We start from the raw sequence: 22,413 nt of genomic DNA on the forward strand, positions 1-22,413 counted from the left end.
GGCCAGATCTGTGCCTTCACACAATTCTGTCTCTGATCTTATTGGCCAGTTCCTTTGACCTCATGATTCTCATTTGGTCTGACATGCACTTTAAGCTGTGAGGTCTTAAATAGACAGGTGGGTGCCTTTACAAATCAAGTCCTATCAGTTTAATTAAACACAGCTGGACTCCAATGAAGGTGTAGAAACATCTCAAGGAGGAGCACAAGAAAATGGACAGCATGTGACTTAAATATGAGTGTCTGAGTAAAGGGTCTGAATACTTATGACCATGTGATATTTCAGTTTTTATTTTTTAATAAAGTTGCAAAAATTTCTACATTTCTGAGTGCAGAGTGTGAATTTACCAAATGACTGCAATGAAAAAAAAAGTGAAAAATTTAAAGGGGTCTGAATACTTTCCGTATCCACAGTACACTTGCACAGAATTTTGAAGGAACTCGGCAGGGAGGTTGTTCCAAACATCTTGGAGAACTAACCACAGATCGTCTATAGATGTTGCTTATGCAAATCCACTTGTCTCTTCATGTAATGACAAACAGACTCGATGATGCTGAGGTCAGGCTGTGGGGGCCATATCATCACTTCAACCTTAATTGTTCATCTTTAAACTAAAGATAGTTCTCAATGACATTGGCTGTATTTTTGGGGCTACTGTCCTGTTGCAAAATAAATTAGGAGCCAGTCTGACTCTTCTCTGATATTATTACATGGTGGATAACTATCAGGCTTAGTAAAGGTTCCTAATTACTGTTAGTGGGAACATGTGCACTGATTGAACGATCAGCGAGAATTCATTAGTTTGTCTCAGTAATAGCCCATCCTGTATACAGACATCTTCAAAATCATTAGTAGAGGAAATGAGGAAAGAACGGCCATCTCAAAATGCCAAAAAAAATTAAACAATGATTGCTTGTAAGTATGTATCTTCCAAGCCTTATAACTTCTTATATCATCAGTTTCCGCTTGTTTTCATAGATTGATCTTCAGGCGGAAAAAGACCATTACTCTACTAATAGCTTGTGGTTGATCCTCACCTCAATAAAGAGCTTTTGAATTAATTGTTCTTCAGTCTTCTGTTCTTTATCATTCTGTTTATAACTTTATTTCAAATTCTCAATTTGCTTTAGATCCTTTTAGATGAAAGTAATCCATAAAATTAACATTTTATGTACTTATGGTAATGACAAGATTAATTTGAACAGAAATAATTATGACATCCTTCATAATTTGTGAAAAGAGTACAATAATCTGAAACTGCTTTATTTGGAAATAAACCTACCCAATATATGAAATGTTTCACAAAAAGTGTCTTACCCAAAATCACCAAGTAACCATAAATATACAAAGAGTGCAACTCCTACAAATTGAAAACCTCCACAAGAACTACTGAGTTGAATGCCCTATTATTTTCAATAATTGACTCCATACATTAAACTGACACTATCCATTATAGAAAATATATATAACAAGAGCCTTTATTAATAACAAAATGGTACATACATGTAAAAAACATATAATAAGTTAAGCTAGACAAGGGAATATGGTGACAATGAACACCAGAAAAACTGTGCAAACAATACATGACAGTCACCTACATGAGGAGACACACTATGGGGCAAAGTCTCAAAATGTAAACAGATCCCTGGTTTTACCACTCAGACAATTACAGGGGAAAATAATACTCATATAAGGTCATAGTAAGTACAAGGGGTAAACCTAGAGACATCATAAATAATTTTAAACACCACCAACGGTTTCCTCAATGTAATGCTTCCCCATGTTTAAGGCTCAGTATATTTCTGGCATGGCCCTGACGCATGTTTCGCATGGTGGGCTTCCACGGGGGGCGGTATGGCTCGTCATGTCCACCGGTCTCTTATTGGGGCCGTCACAGGGGCATGGTGAATGGGCACTGCCATCTTGGATTGGCGCATGCGCAGTGGAAGCACGACCTCCGCCGCGTCATTTCCAGCCATCCCGGAGTCCAGTGCGGGTCAACGGGAATACTTCCCATGACATCACTAGCCCGCACTAGATCCAAACGGATGCCTTTCAGGATGCAGGTGGAGAGCGCTGCCACTGCGCATGCGCATGATACGGCGGCCATTCAAATTGTGGGCACATGTATGGGCACTACATAAACTGATATTGAGGTGAGTGTATCCAAAATAATAATAAAAATAATAATAAAAAATTAAAAATGAATAAGAGGACCAATAAGACGAGTGAATAAATTACATGACTAAATGCAACCATTATATGGGAACAACAAAGCATGTGCAAATGATTACGACACATCAGCAAAACCTCTCCCCAAATGACAAGACATATTATCTAACACAAAATATCAATAGAAAAGAGCTCCGACTGAAGTGAGAACCTCCTCACGTCACTTCAAATGTCCATAGTGGATTAGGTGGAGTTATTCATGTTCCCTTCCACAGATGTCACAAGTGGAACTTTATTGATCCAGTTTGCATATGGGACAGAGACGACCATAATAGAGATCGATATATATGTCATCAAATATCCACATAAAGAAGACAATGTTAAAAAATCAAAAAGAATATTTAAAATCAAGACAAACACAACATGATTAAAAGAACATATGGAAACCGAGTAATAACAGGGGGTCAATTGTGGCTATAGAAATGATAAGGACAATTTTTCATTGAGGCCACGGAAGGACATTGTGTCGAGTGTGACAATCCACCGGAATTCGACCTGTGCCAAGGTGCTTTTAAAGTCCCTACCTCTAGTACCACAAAGAACTCTATCTATACCACGCACTGCTAGTCCTGCTGGATTACAATCACGATACAGTTTGGAATGCTTAGGGATAGTTTTAAGGTCTGAAATGTCAGTGGATGTCCTAGCCGCCACAATGTCCCTCACGTGTTCCCTTGTCCTAACACAAAGTTCTCATGACGTAAGTCCCACATAGATATGATTGCATGGGCATGTGGCATAGTATACCACATACCTTGTGCTACATGAGATATAAGACAGAATCTGGTAGTCCCTACTTCCATTAAAGGATGAGAGTGAGGATGAGAGTGAGGTTGCTCGTACAATGTTACTACATGCTAGGCATGGTGGATGTAGTAAGTGTAGAAGTGGCGTGTAATAGTGCATTGACCGACGTCTCCTTTCTGAATACGTCGGTCTGTATTCTGCCAACCTCATCCACCATAATATTTACATCAAGAAAATCAATTTTTGGTAGTGATTTTATACATTAATTTAATATTTCGATTATTCTGATTCAGCTCATGGATGAAGTCTGCAAAACCAGGCTTGGCGCCTTGCCAAATAATAAAAGCATCATCAATAAACCTATACCAGCACTGCGTCTGGGACGCGGTGAGCGAGCCACCCCCGAAAATCTCTCTCTTCAAATACCCAAGAAAAACATTTGCGTACGACGGCGCACATGCCTCACCCATCGCAGTGCCACTTTGCTGTAAAAAAGACGGTCTTTAAAAGTAAAAAAATTGTGCGTCAATACAAAATGTAACAGTTCCAGGATCAGCGAGCACAGCGCAGGTTCAAGGTCACTCATGCTTATAAAGAATGCTACCGCTTCCAATCAATCTGAATGTCTAATGCTTGTATAGAGCGATTCCACATCTATAGTGGCCAAGTACATATCAGGATCCAACGTAAGACCATTAATCATCCTCAGAACGTCCGTAGTGACCCTGACATGGCAGAGCAAAGTCTCCACTTAGGGTTGCAGATAGTAATCAATAAATTTACAAATGAGATCACATAGCCCTCCAATGCCAGAGACAATCGGACGCCCTGGGGGTGTCACAGGGTCCTTATGCACCTTTGGTAGCAGATAATTGGTAGGGACCACCAGACCCTCTACTAACAGGCCATCAAAGATTTTTTTGGGAATGGTGTCCTGTGTAAAGGCTCCATCAAGTGACTGACATCTATTGTTTGCTCAGATTTCTGGTGTTCATTGTTATCATATTCATTTGTCTAGCTTAACTTACTATATGTTTTTTACATGTATGTACTATTTTGTAGTTAATAAAGACTCTTGTTATATATTTTCTATAATGGATAGTGTCGGTTTAATCTATGGAGTCAATTACTGAAAATAATTGAGGCATTCAACTCATTAGTTCTTTTGGAAGTTTCCAATATATGCAATGGTGGGCTCTGAGACTTAAAGTAAAAACTTCTTAGTCGAAGGAAATGTGTTCAGAGGCAAATTATGGCATTACATTCCCAACCAGGTTTATGATGATGAGCAAAATCCCCAAGGCAAAAATACTGTTCAAGCCAGTACAGGAGATTCCAAAAAATGACGTCCTTTCATCTTCCAACTCTACCATAGGAGAGAAGAGAGGCAAGAACCTTTGCCTAATTCTTCACTATTCAATGTATTTACTTTACCTTGTAGTTCCTGTGAAGAGCTGAAGCCCTTATTTATGGTTCCCAACGGAGCTGTATGCTTCCACTTTGACTGTTTTGAGTTCACTACATGGCTTTTAAAAGTTAATGACAAAGCATGTAGGAAATAAAGTCCACACACCAGGACCATGTGAGCTGCTAGATAACATTGGCTATTCAAATTGAAGATAAGCTGCTGCACCAGCAATGAATTAAAAGCTCTAACGCATTTTCACTATCCGTAAAAAAGCTCACAAAACCCATTAACAACTAAAGCTTCACATGAAACCTGTCAGGATCCAATTTCTGTTAATAATCACATCTGACCTTATCTCCACTTCCACATAAAGATCATAATTGACATCACCAATTTAAATCCATCCCATGTCCTCATATTAAATTACATCAAATTTTATCTAAATGGATTTTATAGATTTTACAGCCACATTAGAAGTAGTTTATCCTATAACTTAAAAGGATGATATTTCCCTGTGTCAAAAAAATGCCGTATTTAAGTATCACTGAGCCAAAATAGCAGATGTTATTTTGGTGTATTACTGCTAAGCGTGTAGTTACTGATGAGAATAGATGTGTAGGAATGCAAGAAAGGGAATAAAATACTGGTGCACATATTTAATAAGGACCCTTCACACATCCTGGTTTTTGCTGTACTGGAAAAACCAGTACTGATGAGATCCAAGGTCAGTGTCCGTGTGACATCCGACCATGTGTACATATAGTGCCTTGCGAAAGTATTCGGCTCCCTGGAACTTTTCAACCTTTTCCCACATATCATGCTTCAAACATAAAGATACCAAATGTAAATTTTTGGTGAAGAATCAACAACAAGTGGGACACAATTGTGAAGCTGAACGAAATTTATTGGTTATTTTAAATTTTTGTGGAAATTCAAAAACTGAAACGTAGGGCGTGCAATGTTATTCGGCCCCTTTAACTTAATACTTTGCTGCACCACCTTTTGCTGCAATTACAGCTGCAAGTCGCTTTGGGTATGTCTCTATCAGTTTTGTACATCGAGAGACTGAACATCTTGCCCATTCTTCCTTGGTAAACATCTCAAGCTCAGTGATGTTTGATGGAGATCGTTTGTGAACAGCAGTTTTCAGCTCTTTCCACAGATTCTCGATTGGATTCAGGTCTGGACTTTGACTTGGCCACTCTAACACCTGGATATGTTTATTTGTGAACCGTTCCATTGTAGATTTTGCTCTATGTTAGGGATCATTGTCTTGTTGGAAGACAAATCTCCGTCCCAGTCTCAGGTCTTTTGCAGACTCCAACAGGTTTTCTTCAAGAATGGTCCTGTATTTAGCTCCATCCATTTTCCCATCAGTTTTAACCATCTTCCCTGTCCCTGCTGAAGAAAAGCAGGCCCAAACCATGATGCTGCCACCACCATGTTTGACAGTGGAGATCAGGGCCAGATTTAAAAGGTGGGTGGCCCGGGGCCCATTTTTTAGGGAGGCCCTTTTTTCAAGGTGTTGCAATATGTAATGCAAAAACACAAAATAAAACAAATGCAAGTTTATTTACAAAAATCCTTTATGCAGAGTAATTCAGGTAAAATCATTCATTTTTTACAATCCAGGCACATTCCTTGATTTTCGTGCTGCAAAATCACTAATGATGTCACTAAAGTCCAATTCACGCAGTATATCTGACTCGATGTTCATGATAGCCAAATTTACAAGTCGTTCCTGCTTCATGGATGTCATTCATTGATTTTCAACTAATTTTATTTTTGAGAAGGAACGCTCACCACTGCAGTTTGTTACCATCAAAATTAGATATATCCTTAGTGCTATATCAATATTTGGGAAAGTGTCCTGCACACCCTTTTCCATGATAAGCTTGTACATGAAAAGTTCAGTGCTGATATCTTTTGGCTCCTTCGTCTGTGAATAAATTGGCAAATGTTACAAACTGACACAGTTCATCGATAAATGTAATGTCCAAGTCATCTGTATAATACTTGACAAGTTGCTCTGCTGTGGCCTTAAGCTCGTCCGAAGACAGTTCTTTCAGATAGCTGAAAAAGCTAAATTTGCTTGATATATCTTTATATGCTTGAAGATGTTGGCCAAGAGAAGCGATAAACTGATTAATGATAGGCAAGAAAGTTTCTGTTCTGTATTTTTCAGAAGGGCTGAGTTGTACTTCTTCCGTATGGCCATAATCCAATGGATTGAGACACACGTTTCAGCGCATGAGTCGAGTTATCGTCTGAACATACAGTACTCAGATGAACCAGACAGCTCTCCGCCTTGCTTCTCATAAATTTTGAAGGAGTCACGCTTTGATGCTGTAACGGGGTCTACCAAGCTGGAGTACCTCTTTCAGTACCACCCCGTGTTTTCGGAGGTCCGCTCTGCGTTGGCTGAAGTCTGAATGAATGACGCGATCACTGCTTCTCCACGTATTTCCAGTCTGACAACACTTTACTCACAGGACACAGAATATATCACACAGATACAGAGGGCAGGCCAATAGTAAAGCGGCAGGCCAGACATGCATTACAAAAGTCGCAGGTGGCCGGAGCCTGACGATGTTTACTGTGGGAATTACAAAGGTGGGGGGAGGGCGGACAAAAGGAGAATATCGTGTCCCCTCTGCCCAGGGGCGCAGCCTGTGGGCTGATGTATTAGGGACATGCATCTCACATAGAACCAATTATACATACATATAACTGCACAACATATTCTGGGTGCTGAGTGGTTCTGTAGCACGTAACACGGCTCCCCCTTTTCAGCGACGCGATCGGCATACACAGTCTGTAGATAACACAGTTATCTACAGAGCTGACCGTGATTGTGTAGCTTCAGGTAAACAAAGGGGGGGTGGGGTATGTCTCTACATCAACACTAGCTGGTGCTGTGATGTTAACATACTGGGAAAAGGTTGCTCTCCAGATCTAGAGTACCTTGCACTCAATTGTAGACCATTTTACGCTCCAAGAGAGTTTTCATCTATGGTTCTGGTTGCAGTATATATTCCCCCTCAAGCATCTGTTAAAGCTGCTATTGGTGAATTAGCTTGCAAAATATCAGAATGGGAGAAAGGATCTCTTGAAGCATTTGTGATCATAATGGGGGACTTTAACAAAGGAAAACTCAACCTGGATCTCCCCAAATTTACTCAACATATAAACTGCTTCACGAGAGAGAACAATACGCTTGATCACTGCTATACTGTCTTAAAAGGGGCCTACAGGGCAGTGAGGAGAGCAGCAATGGGCTTTTCAGATCATTGTCTAATTCATTTAATTCCAGCCTACATGCAAAGGTTGAAAACATCCAAACCTACAGTTTATACAAAGAAGACATGGTCTGAGGAGGCAAAATTGCAACTGCAAGCATGCTTTGAATGCACGGACTGGGAGGTATTCCAGGAAACATGCTCGGGTCTGGATGAATGGGTTGATGCAGTGTCCTCATATATCCGTTTTTGTGAAGACACGTTTATTCCATCCAAATCTGTCCACTTTCGGGGAAACAACAAGCCGTGGTTTACAAATAAAGTCAGGTTGATCCGTAAGAGAAAAGAGGAGGCTTATAAAGCAGGCGATATTACTGAATTCAAGAAACTTTGGAACTCGCTATCTAAAGAGATCAAGTTAGCCAAACACGAGTATGCAAAGATTCTGGAGGAAAGGTTCTCATCAAAAGATACTAGATCTGCATGGAGAGGATTAAGAGAGGTCACCAATTATAAAAGCCACCCCACTATAGTGAACCCCAGCAGAAGTCTGGCAGCAGAGTTAAATGAATTCTACTGCAGATTTGAGGCAAGCTCTACACACAGTGGCTATTCATCTCTAAGCTCCTCAGTCTGTTCATATAAAGATCATTCATTGTGCAACACCCAAGTAGTGATCTCCGAGGCAGAGGTGATACGCATCTTGAAGGGACTTAAGGTCAAAAAGGCACCTGGCCCTGATGGTGTATCTCCAATGTGTCTGAAAGTATGTGCTACCCAGCTTGCCCCTATACTGACAAATATATACAATGTGTCACTGAAAGAGTGTGTTGTACCTCAGTGTTGGAAAAATTCCACAATTATCCCTGTCCCCAAGAAAGTGGGATCCTCTGAGTTGAACGACTATAGACCAGTAGCACTCACATCTGTAGCTATGAAAGTCTTTGAAAGAATTATGATGTCCCACCTGATAAAATTCACGCAGAAGCTATGGGACCCACTTCAGTTTGCCTATAAGGAGAATCGTTTGGCAAACGACACTGTCAATCTGGCACTGAAGTACATTTTGGATCATACAGATGAACGGCACTCATATGTCCGGATTCTTTTCATGGACTTTAGCTCAGCGTTCAATACCATTGATCCGAATTTACTTCATAAGAAAATGGTAGCTCTTGGAGTCCCTCTCAACTTATGCTTGTGGATTTATAACTTCCTGACAGCCAGGATACAGAGTGTAAAAGTTGGACCATTCACTTCGGACACCTTGGTCACAAACATCGGGGCACCTCAGGGGTGTGTTTTGTCCCCGTTACTGTTTTCTCTCTATACGAATGATCGCATCTCTTCAGCAGACTCAGTAAAAATCTTGAAATTTGCCGATGATATGACACTGATTGGTCTCATCAGGGGAAATGCTGAAGACTTGTATCGGAGTGAGGTGGAAAGAATATGTGACTGGTGTAAAGCCAATAATCTTGTACTCAACACTAAAAAAACTGCTGAGATGGTTGTGGATTTTAGGAAAGATCAACATGAGATACTTCCAATCTACATCCATGACGAAGTGGTTCTTAGGGTCACAGAGACCAAATTCCTTGGTGTTATCATCTCTCTTGATCTTAAATGGGGGAAAAACGTGGATGCTGTTATAAGAAAAGCACAACAGAGGATGTTCTTCCTGCGTCAGCTGAAAAGATATGGTTTGTCTAAGAATCTTCTGATCTTATTCTTTAATGCTGTCATCAGATCTGTGATTTTTTCCTCTCTGATAGTCTGGTATGGGGGAGCCACTGCGCATGACAAACTCCGCTTACAAAGGACTTTCAGAACAGCAGAGAGAATTATAGGCTCCCCCCTGCCTAAAATCCAGGATCTTTATGATAAGAGTATTCGATCCCACGCATTGAAAATTTAATCCGATCCCTCTCACCCGGGACACTCCTCATTCCAACTACTCCCTTCAGGACGTCGCTTCAGAGTCCCCAAATGCAGTACCAACCGCCATATGAACAGCTTCTATCCACTCTCTGTTCAACAATTAAATCGTCATGTGTAGACTATATACTGTATCTGTCTTGTTAGATGTTACTTGTTGTATCTGTTGTTATATATTATGTTGCCTCTTTGCCACAAAGAATTCCTTGTATATATGTAATATGTACTTGGCGATAATAAATTTGATTGATTGATTGATTGAGTCTGATCCTCAATGGATCGGTTTGGGGATGACCGAAGTTTATGGGGTTGGTACAAGTTCCGTTTGTCGACTTAGTCCATCGGCGTTACCGTTTTGTTTGCCGGGTCTGTGGTGGATGGTGAAGTCCAGAGATTGTAGGGCTAAACTCCACCGCAGCAATCTGGCGTTGTCTCCGGAGACCCGATTAAGCCAGACTAAGGGATTATGGTCCGTTAGGAGGGAAAACCATCGTCCATACAAATATGGTTGCAAATTCTTGAGTGCCCATACTACCGCCAGGCACTCCTTCTCGATGGCCGCATAGCTTACTTCACGGGGCAGTAGTTCCGACTCAGGTAAGCTACCGGGTGTTCTTGGCCGTCCGGCCCGACTTGGCTCAGTACTGCCCCCAATCCAAACATAGAAGGGTCTGTGTGAACCAGGAAACGTTTAGTTGGATCGGGTGTGGCCAATACAGCTGTATTGGTGAGGGCATCCTTTAGTTGGCGGAAGGCTTCCTCACACTCTGAGGTCCAGGTTACCTGGTGGGGTTGGTTCTTACGGGTCAGATCAGTGAGGGGCTTGGCTATGCTGCTGTAATTGGGAACGAATTTCCTGTAATACCCCGCTGTACCTAGAAACGCCATGACCTGGGTTTTAGTACGTGGGATGGGCCATTTGGCTATGGCCTCAATCTTGGCTGGTTCTGGTCACTGTTTCCCACTTCCCACCCAATGCCTTAAATACTGAACCTCTGCTTTGCCCACGTGACACTTGTTTGGGTTCAGGGTGATTCCGGCCTGGTGGATCCTGTCCAATACTGTCTCTAGGTGATTTAGATGCTCTTCCCATGTCGACCTGTAGATGGTGATGTCGTCCAGGTAGGCACAAGCATAGTCCTAGAGACCATCCAGAAGCCGGTCAGCCAGCCTTTGGAAGGTCGCCGGGGCATTGTTCATCCCGAATGGCATAACTCGAAACTGGAATAAGCTGAACGGGGTGACAAATGCCAACTTGGGAATAGCGTCAGGACTAAGGGGAATCTGCCAGCAGCCTTTGCATAGATCAATGGTGGTCAAATACTTTGCCCCCGCCAGCCAGTCTAACAACTCATCCACACGCGGCATGGGGTATGCATCCGTCACTGTTTTCTCATTGAGCTTACGATAGTCTACACAAAACCGTGTAGTCCCAACCTTCTTGGGCACTAACACTACGGGGGATGCCCAGGGTCTATCTGACTCTTCAATGACCCCTAAACGCAGCACCTCTTGTATCTCTTGTCGCATCCCCTCTCGTACAGACTCAGGGACGCGGGAGGGGTTTTGTCGTAGGGGGGTCTGATCCTGGGTCTCAACCTTGGGTTGTGCCAGGCGAATGTACCCCGGTCTCTCTGAAAACATCCTCTGTCACAGCCTCAACAACGCCTCCGCCTGCTGTCTCTCCCGGGGGCCTAGGTCTTCACCCAAGTGTACCTGGTCCCATGTTTCATAGAATGATAGAATCATAGAATCGTAGAGTTGGAAGGGACCTCCTGGGCCATCTGGTCCAACCCCCTGCTCAAAGCAGGATTCGCTAAATCATCCCAGTCAGATGTCTGTCCAGCCTCTGTTTGAAGACTTCCATTGAAGGAGAACTCACCACTTCTCGTGGCAGCTTGTTCCACTCATTGATCACTCTAACTGTCAAAAAGTTTTTTCTAATATCTAATCTGTGTCTCCTCCCATTCAGTTTCATCCTATTGCTTCTAGTCTTTCCTTGTGCAAATGAGAATAAAGTTGATCCTTCTACAATGTGACAGCCCTTTAGATATTTGTAGACAGCTATTAAGTCTCCTCTCAGTCTTCTCTTTTGCAAACTAAACATTCCTTTCCCATTCCTTTCCCCTAAACTGAGTCCTTTCCCCTAAGACATCCGGCAAGGGAAGTCCGGCTAGATCCTCTGCTTCAGGTGAACAGATGGCCACTACCTCTTCAGGGTGCTCCCGGTAGGGCTTCAGCATATTCACGTGGAACATGCGGATAACCCTGGGGTCGTCACAATCGGCGACATTATAGGTTGTGTCGGCTATTTTCCCCACTACCTGGTAGGGCCCCTGCCATGCAGCTTGAAACTTATTCTGCTTAGTGGGCTCTAACACCAGGACCTTCTGTCCTATTTCCAAAGTGCGCTCTCTGGTCCTCTGATCGTACCATACGCGCTGGCGCCGCTGGGTCGCCTGCAGGTTCTCACGCACAACCTGGGTCAGCTCCTGTAGGCGGTCCCGGAATTCCAGCACATAGGGTACAATAGGTACCCCTTCTATGATGACCTCCCCCTCCCAGTGTTCCAGCACTAAGTCTAGGGGTCCCCTTACCCGTCTCCCGTATACCAGCTTGAACGGGGAGAACCCCGTGGATTCTTGGGGCACCTCCCGATAGGCAAACATGAGGTGTGGCAAGAATTTTTCCCAGTCCCCGTAGGTCCTGGTAAAGTCCCAATGAGCTGTTTTAATGTCCCGTTAAAGTGTTCACACAACCCATTGGTTTGCGGGTGGTACGGGGCGCTTCTAAAGGACTTTACGCCGCACAGCTTCCACAGTTGGTTGGTCACCTCTGCTGTAAACTGGGTACCCTGGTCCGAGATAATCTCCCGGGGAAATCCAACCCGTGAGAAAACCTGGAGCAGGGCGGCCGCCACCGTCTCTGCCAGTATGTTAGGTAACGCAATCGCCTCTGGATACCGTGTGGCATAATCTACCACTGTCAATATATACCTTTTCCCGGACGGACTGGGTTTGGCTAATGGCCCTATCAGATCGACCGCTACTCGGCTAAATGGTTCCTCCACAATGGGGAGAGGGCGTAATTTGGCCTTGCATCGATCCCCCCTTTTGCCAATGCGCTGACAACTGTCACAGGTCTGGCAGTACTGACGATCATCATAGGTTACCCCCGGCCAAAAGAAGTTTTGTGTCAGACGATGCCTGATGCGACTGACGTCGAAGTGCCCGGCCAAGGGTATATCATGAGAGATTCGCAGTAACTCCTGCCTATACTTCTTGGGAACTACCAGCTGTTGTTTTATAGTGGGGCTGGTCCCTGTGTGGTGTTGCTCTGTGATCCGGTAGAGGAGTCCCTGCTTCCATACAAACTGTTCCCCTTCCAGTACTCCTCTCCCCTCCTGTGCCTTCCCACAATATCCCTCTAATGAAGGACCCTCAAGTAACTCTCTCTTAAATTCATCTGGGGTGGCCCAAGAAATGTGTCTAGCTATGGGAATACGTGTAGGGCTGGGATGTCTTACCTGAGCCTCCTCTGAGTGTGATTCCGCCTCCGCAGCTCGAACTTGTCTCCGGGTGGTCACAGGATAGGTCTCAGCCAGAGGGGCCACCGAGAATGCAGACATGGGCCCAAAGTCATTTCCCAGCAAGACATCTGCAGGCAAATCCTCCATCAAGCCGACCTCAACAAGGCCATCCCCGACTCCCCAGTTAAGATGAATCCTGGCAGTGGGCAGTCGATGTACAGCTCCTCCTGCTACACGGACTGCCACTGTCCGGTCCATCTTCTCTTGGTCCCGGACGAGATGAGGCTTCACAAGGGTCAAAGTTGCCCCGGAATCTCTTAGTCTCTGCATACGTTTCCCATTAACCCTCACGACCTGTCGATGCTGTTGACGATTATCTGCCCAGGCTGCCTGCACGGGGTCTACTTCATGCAGCTCTTCCTCCATCTCTTCCACCCCTTGGTTAGTCGTAGCCCCCAATGCCGGGTCAGCTTCGCCTTGGTAGCAGTGTACAGCAGCCCGGCTGAAGGTAGCTGTTCCCGCCTTTGGCCACTGGGTATGCTGAGTCCGGTTGGGACATTGTCTTTGCAGGTGGCCCAGCTGACGACAGGTGTGGCATTGCGCCCCAGGGGGACTGTGGTAGGCCGAGTTTCTAGCTGGTCCCCCTACAATCTTCGGTGGTTTGGGGCCCTCCAGGTCCATGGGCGGGCCCCTAGTGACCACCTTTGATCTGGACAAATGCGGCCTCCTGGCATCATGATGTTCATCGGCCAGACGAGCGGCTTCCTCAAGTGTCGTTGGCCGCCTGTCCCGAAGCCATTCCTGTGTCTCGGGGTTTAGTCCATTAAAGAATCATTCTAGCAGGAAGAGCTGTAGGACTTCCTCCTTAGTAGTTGCTTGGCTCCCTTGTACCCACTGTAGCAGTGAAAGCCGTAATTTACAGGCCCATTCAGCGTGGGTATCGGTTACGCGTTTTATAAGTCCGCGGAACTTTTGGCGGTATGCCTCTGGTGTCAGCGCATATCGGGCCAAGATCACTTCTTTGATCCGCTCATAGTCCATACAGTCCTCATCAGGTACCGTGCGATAGGCGTCCGCTGCCCGGCCTGTCAGCTTGCTGGCCAGAATCTGAACCCGTTCCTCCAGCTTCACTTGATGAAGGGCACACTGCCGCTCAAAGTCCTGCAGAAAGCCATCAATGTATTCCTCTGCCTCCCCCAACTGTCGGAAGGCATTATACTGGATCTTTTTGTGGCTTACTGTTGAAGGTACCTGGTCGAAGGCCAGAGCTCCCCCTGCTCGCTGACTCTCCTCTCTCCGCTCTGGCATCTCCATCTTGGCCAGCTCCACTTTGGTCCGCTCTGCCATCTCCATCTTGGCTAGCTCTATCCTGGTCCGCTCGGCCATCTTTTCCTTCAGATCAGTACGCACATCAGCCATCACCTCTCGTATGATCTCTACTGCAGGGTTTGGGCCATAGAACGCCAGTCTGTTCTTTACCTCCCTCTGGAATTCGGTCTCCTCCACATTCACATTGGGGGGCGCTGCACTGTCGTGTTCCATGATGGCTGCTATCAAATCCGCTTTTGTTTTGTTGCTGGCGATCAACCCTGGGGCTTCCAGCAGATCTTTTAATGTAGTCCTCTTTAACTTCTGTTAGTTATTTTCCATTCATTCCTTTCCTCCTGTAGAAGGGGTATCATATCCCGCTGCTGCCACCAGTGTAACGGGGTCTACCAAGCTGGAGTACCTCTTTCAGTACCACCCCGTGTTTTCGGAGGTCCGTTCTGCGTTGGCTGGAGTCTGAATGAATGACGCTGGCTGGAATTCCTTGGTTACATGGGCGCATATAAAAGATCACTGCTTCTCCACGTATTTCCAGTCTGACAACACTTTACTCACAGGACACAGAATATATCACACAGATACAGAGGGCAGGCCAATAGAAAAGCGGCAGGCCAGACATGCATTACAAAAGCCGCAGGTGGCCTGAGCCTGCCGATGTTTACTGTGGAAATTACAAAGGTGGGGGAGGGCGGACAAAAGGAGAATATCGTGTCCCCTCTGCCCAGGGGCGCAGCCTGTGGGCTGATGCATTAGGGACATGCATCTCGCATAGAACCTATTATACATACATATAACTGCACAACATATTCTGGGTGCTGAGTGGTTCTGTAGCATGTAACAGATGCAACATAGTTTTTTAAGCTGGTCAGTGACGCCACAGCAGTGTTTAGATCGAGTTTTGCTTGTTGTAGATTTTTACAAGTAGCATGTGTTCTTTGCGGCTATCATTCCAGAAGGTGGTGTTAATACCAATCTCAAGCTGATTCATTGGTCTTAACAGTTCTTCTGCTTTACACCACACACAGCTTTTTTCTTCAAAGTCATCAGCAAGCTGTTTAAGTACATCTTTAATCTGCTGATAGTCATGCTTAAGGGTGTTAGTAGCGTCAGCTCTGCAGGACCAACGCGTTGTTGTGACACATTTGAGAGTCAATGCTGTTGCTGTGTCAATATTTTCTAAAGCCTCAGTCAGGAGCTGATGCCAATACGTTGAATCTGTGAAGAAAAAAAACAGCTTTTCAAGGAAGTCGAAAAAATGTACAGCACTCGAGCAGCTTTCTACAACATTTTTAGCAACCAGATTTAAAGAGTGTGCCATACAAGGAATCCAGGATGCAAGATTGTTCTTCACTCTCACTTTGCCTTGCAGGCCGTTGTATTTGCCACTCATTGCAGATGCATTGTCATAACTTTGACGGCGGCAATTTCCCAGGTCTAGGTCATGTCTCTTCAAAAATTCCAACAAGGCATTGAACATGTCTTGAGCGCCATGGAATTTGTTTGCCACGAATGTTACAAAGTGTTCCACAGGGCCATCTTTCTCCATATACCTCAATACAAGGGTTAGCTGGTCAACGTGAGCTGCATCAGGTGTGGAGTTCAAAGAGATAGAGTAGTATTTTGATTTGTTAACTCGAGAAATAATTTCTCTGAGGACTTGTTCACCCATTACATTGATAATTTCTTCCACAATTGTAGATGACAGGTAGTTTGTATGACCCTTGCCGTGATTGGCTTGAGTTTTGATATGCTGCGCAAGAAAGTCGTCGTACTGAGCGATGAATTCAAGAATACCCAGAAAGTTTCCATTTCTAGGTGTTCTAACCAATTTGTTATCTCCTCTAAATGCTAAGCCACGCTCGGCAATAAACTGAATAACATTTACTACTCATTTCAATACTGACCTCCAATAATGCTCCTGAGCCTCGACCTGTTGTGTTAGCTCCGTATCAATTCACCCAATCGCTTTTAACCTCATATTGAAAGCAATTGTAGAGTTCAGATGTTCGGCTGACTGCTCATGACTGTTTATATGTTCTTGTGAAAGTTTCCAATCACAGAATCCATTATACGAAAGCTGAGAAGACTCAGATGCTGTAATAAAGCATATCAGTCTGCACGTGAAGCAGTAAATGCGTCCTTTAGAGGGAGAGAAGCATAACCAATTCCTCATTATGACTTCTCCATTATGATTTTGACTACGGAAAAGCCTGTGTGCACATTCTTGGAATATTGCGGCCCTTTCTAGGTTGCTGAACCAAGTGTGTAATGAACAAACTTTCATCACAGTGCTGGATTGTTGAAACACCTCTTTTCAGCCAGTAATTTCGCATCTGTTCCGAAATAATGGATGGCCAAAGTCCAATGTCATCGCCCCCTGGTGGGCCGTCAACTTCACCTTCTTCATAAGATGTGCCACTATCAGTCTCCTTTTCTTTGTGTTCTTCAGTTGTACATGTTACTACTTCAACCTTTTCTTTGCCAGGATCAACAACCATTTCCACTGAAGCATTGTCAGGTTGATCAGAATCTACAAGGTCATTACTCCTTTCCGACACTTGCATTGAATGAACAGTGAAGAACTCATCCAATTTTCTTGTCTTTGCTATCTCTTCTGTTGATTTCATTGGTGCATCTTTTGCCTTATGTCTTTTAGAAGCCCCAGACTCCCAAATTCTTGTGCGATGTCTGTGCCTATCTCCTTCACGATTGTCCATGCTGGTAATCTAAAAGTAACAAAATTACCTTGTCAACCCTTGAAGTCCTGAAAGGGAATTAAAGACCAAAATATGTGGATATGTATATATGTATATTTTAGAAATTTGGGCTGTCTATATCAAAGACTGCTGCTGGGCTCTATACAGTATGTCAGAGGCTGCTGCTGGGCTGTATATGTATGAGAGGCTCCTGCTGGGCTGTATATATATGAGAGGCTTCTGCTGGGCTGTATATATATATATGGGGCTGCTGCTGGGCTGTATATATTAGGAGCTGCTGCTGGGCTGTATATATATGAGGGGCTGCTGCTGGGCTGTATATATCAGAGAATGTTTACCTGGCTATACAGTGGGGAAAAAAAGTATTTAGTCAGTCAGCAATAGTGCAAGTTCCACCACTTAAAAAGATGAGAGGCGTCTGTAATTTACATCATAGGTAGACCTCAACTATGGGAGACAAACTGAGAAAAAAAAATCCAGAAAATCACATTGTCTGTTTTTTTTTCATTTTATTTGCATATTATGGTGGAAAATAAGTATTTGGTCAGAAACAAAATTTCATCTCAATACTTTGTGATATATCCTTTGTTGGCAATGACAGAGGTCAAACGTTTTCTGTAAGTCTTCACAAGGTTGCCACACACTGTTGTTGGTATGTTGGCCCATTCCTCCATGCAGATCTCCTCTAGAGCAGTGATGTTTTTGGCTTTTCGCTTGGCAACACAGACTTTCAACTCCCTCCAAAGGTTTTCTATAGGGTTGAGATCTGGAGACTGGCTAGGCCACTCCAGGACCTTGAAATGCTTCTTACGAAGCCACTCCTTAGTTGCCCTGGCGGTGTGCTTTGGATCATTGTCATGTTGAAAGACCCAGCCACGTTTCATCTTCAATGCCATTGCTGATGGAAGGAGGTTTGCACTCAAAATCTCACGATACATGGCCCCATTCATTCTTTCATGTACCCGGATCAGTCGTCATGGCCCCTTTGCAGAGAAACAGCCCCAAAGCATGATGTTTCCACCACCATGCTTTACAGTAGGTATGGTGTTTGATGGATGCAACTCAGTATTCTTTTTCCTCCAAACACGACAAGTTGTGTTTCTACCAAACAGTTCCAGTTTGGTTTCATCAGACCATAGGACATTCTCCCAAAACTCCTCTGGATCATCCAAATGCTTTCTAGCAAACTTCAGACGGGCCCGGACATGTACAGGCTTAAGCAGTGGGACACGTCTGGCACTGCAGGATCTGAGTCCATGGTGGCGTAGTGTGTTACTTATGGTAGGCCTTGTTACATTGGTCCCAGCTCTCTGCAGTTCATTCACTAGGTCCCCCCGCGTGGTTCTGGGATTTTTGCTCACCGTTCTTGTGATCATTCTGACCCCACAGGGTGGGATTTTGCGTGGAGCACCAGATCGAGGGAGATTATCAGTGGTCTTGTATGTCTTCCATTTTCTAATTATTGCTCCCACAGTTGATTTCTTCACTCCAAGCTGGTTGGCTATTGCAGATTCAGTCTTCCCAGCCTGGTGCAGGGCTACAATTTTGTTTCTGGTGTCCTTTGACAGCTCTTTGGTCTTCACCATAGTGGAGTTTGGAGTCAGACTGTTTGAGGGTGTGCACAGGTGTCTTTTTATACTGATAACAAGTTTAAACAGGTGCCATTACTACAGGTAATGAGTGGAGGAAAGAGGAGACTCTTAAAGAAGAAGTTACAGGTCTGTGAGAGCCAGAAATCTTGATTGCTTGTTTCTGACCAAATACTTATTTTCTACCATAATATGCAAATAAAATGAAAAAAAACAGACAATGTGATTTTCTGGATTTTTTTTTCTCAGTTTGTCTCCCATAGTTGAGGTCTACCTATGATGTAAATTACAGACGCCTCTCATCTTTTTAAGTGGTGGAACTTGCACTATTGCTGACTGACTAAATACTTTTTTTCCCCACTGTATATATCAGAGGCTGTTGCTGTGCTGGCTGTATATAGAATAGAGGCTGAGAGGCTGTATAAAGTGTATACACAGCACTATACTGTAAATAGGTCCACTCTGTATACATACAGTATACACAGACACACTGTAATGCAGGATATAGTTTGGACCTGTATATACAGTATGGTACTGTGTAAGACAGGAGCGGCAAGAAAGATACACAGACACACACAGACACACACACTCCCAGACAGACAGAGATCATACTCACCCACCGCGACACTGTGAAGACTGAATCACTTCACTCTGGATCTTCAGAGACTAAAGATCCAGAGTGAAGTCCTGCAGCGCTTCGCAGTGGAGAATCCTCTTCTCGCGCCGACATCGTGGCTACGCCTCCTTCCTCAAAGGTAGCTGAACTGAACAAACTCTCATTTGATCTGATCTGAGGGAGCCATATAGATGAACAGGTAGCGCGGCGCACCTAGAACAGTTTCTGTTGGGATTGGAGAAGGCTGCCACATGCCATAAGCTAAGCATTAGGTACAGGTACTAAGGAAGTCTGGCTATCCAGGTCAGTGAATGCTGACGCAGTTGCCATGACTCTGCCGCTCTGCCCCAGCGACTGAGATGTAGGACCGTTGCCAGGTCCCTACACTTTCAGTAGTTTCTCTTTTGTTGAATGTTCCTTATCATTAGAAACGGTTCTCAGCAAAGAGAGACGTGTATTTTACATGTTTTGAGATATTTATCCCTATATTGGTGGGAGACCCCCAAATTGCTACAGGTTGCATGCGCCGCCAAACGCATACCTGCGCTCGGCCTGCGTCCCCAGTGCTAAAGATAGGGGACGCAGGACGCATGCAGCGTCATGCGCCCATAGGCGGAGCTACCAGCGGAGGCGCGGCAGGGGGTGGGGCTTAGCGGCTCCCGTGCGCAGCCCGACTCTGCGGCCGTAAATGCAAATGTGAAACTAGCCTAAGCTGGAGGCTTGGGATGAGAAATAGCAATTGAAGGTTAATGTAGATGAATGTAAGGTTATGCACTTGGGCAAAGGAAAAAAAATGTATAATTATGTACTAAATTGTAAAATTTGGGGTAAAACTGTCACAGAAAAAGACTTTTAATCTCTTTAATGAATCATAGAATCGTAGAGTAGGAAGGGACCTCCTGGGCCATCTGGTCCAACCCCCTGCTCAAAGTAGGATTCGCTAAATCATCCCAGACAGAGGTCTGTCCAGCCTCTGTTTGAAGACTTCTATTGAAGGAGAACTCACCACCTCTCGTGGCAGCCTGTTCCACTCATTGATCACTCTAACTGTCAAAAAGTTTTTTCTAATATCTAATCTGTGTCTCCTCCCATTCAGTTTCATCACATTGCTTCTAGTCTTTCCCTGTGCAAATGAGAATAAAGATGATCCTTCTACAATGTGACAGCCCTTGAGATATTTGTAGACAGTTATTAAGTCTCCTCTCAATCTTCTCTTTTGCAAGCTAAACATTCCCAAATCCTGCAACCCTTCCTCATAATGATCAATGTCAGGCAGCTGCTGCCAAGGCAAATAAATCAACTGACAGCCCTGGCACACCAGCCTGACCAAAGAACTGAGACGGGCATCCAGGGCTGATGAGCGGAGATGGAAAAGATCCCAGTCCAATGAGGACTTCATCGCATTCAAACAGTCCCTCACTACTTTCAAGACCACACTCGCCACAGTTAAACAAACCTACTTCTCATCTCTCATATCCTCCGTCTCAGAACCCTAAACAGCTATTCAACACCTTCAATTCTATCCTCAAAAACCAAGTTTACCATTACATAAGATCGACTCTCCACTCTACTGTCAAGATCACAACTCACCACTTGTGCACTTGATACGATCCCATCGCACTTCATCCTAAACCTCACCACAGTCTTCATCCCAACTGGTGTTTTCCCCTCAAGCTTTAAACATGCCTCCATCACACTTATCCTCAAAAAATCCTCTCTTGACTCATCCTCTGTATCTAGATATCGCCCCATATTTCTTCTCCCCTATGCCTCAAAACTACTGGAACAACACGTCCATCTTGAACTGTCCTCTCACCTCTTTTCTTGCTACCTCTTCAACCGCTTACAATATGGTTTCCAGCCACACCACTCGACTTAAACTGCCCTAACTAAGGTCACCAATGACCTATTAACCACCAAAGCCAAGCTACACTACTCTATCCTCCTCCTGGACCTGTCCTCTGCCTTTAACACAGTGGACCATACACTATTACTACAGGACCTCTTATCTCTTGGCATCACAGACTTGGCCCTACCTTGGATTGTGTCATACCTAACAGACCGGACATTCAGCATCTCCCACTCGCATACCACCTCCTCACCGCACCACCTATCTGTCGGAGTCCCACAAGGTTCAGTCCTAGGGCCCCAGCTCTTCTCCATTTACACCTTCAACCTGGGACAGCTCATAGAATCTCACGGCTTTCAGTATCACCTCTTTTCGGATGACACGCAGATCTACATCTCTGGACCAGATATCACCACCATTACTTACCAGAATCCCTCAATGTCCGTCCGCTATTTCATCCTTCTTCTCCTTTAGATTTCTAAAACTTAGTATGGACAAAACAGAACTCATCTCATTTTCCCCATCTCACTCGACCCCCCTACGGACCTATCCATTAAAGTAAACAGCTGCCCACTCTCCCCAGTCCCACAAGCTCACTGCCTCGGGGTTATCCTTGATACTGATCTTTCTTTCAAACCACATATACTGTACAAACTCTTTCCACTTCCTGCCGACTTCAACTCAAAAATATTTCCCGGATCTGTACATTCCTCAACCAAGAATCTGCAAAACCCCTAGTCCATGCCCTCATCATCTGCTGCCTTGACTGCTGTAACCTCCTGCTCTGTGGCCTCTCCTCTAACACTCTAGCACCCCTCCAATCTATTCTAAACTCTGCTGCCCGACTAATCCACCTATCCCCCCACTATTCCCCAGCCTCTCCCCTCTGTCAATCCCTGCAGTGGCTCCCCATTACCCAAAGACTCCAGTTCAAACTCTAACTATGACATACAAAGCCATCCACAACCCGTGTCATCCTTACATCTGTGACCTCGTCTCCCAGTACTTACCTGTACGCAACCTCCGATCCTCACAAGATCTCCTTCTCTACTCCCCTCTTATCTCCTCTTCCCACAATCACATACAAGATTTCTCCCGCGCATCCCCCTACTCTGGAACTCTCTACCACAACATATCAGACTCTCGCCTACCATCGAAACCTTCAAAAAGAACCTGAAGACCTACCTCTTCTGATAAGCCTATAACCTGCAGTAACCACCGAT

The sequence above is a fragment of the Dendrobates tinctorius genome, unplaced genomic scaffold, assembly GCF_039654945.1.
Source record: "Dendrobates tinctorius isolate UK_male_01 unplaced genomic scaffold, ASM3965494v1 ptg000022l, whole genome shotgun sequence".
Taxonomy (NCBI): Eukaryota; Metazoa; Chordata; class Amphibia; order Anura; family Dendrobatidae; genus Dendrobates; species Dendrobates tinctorius.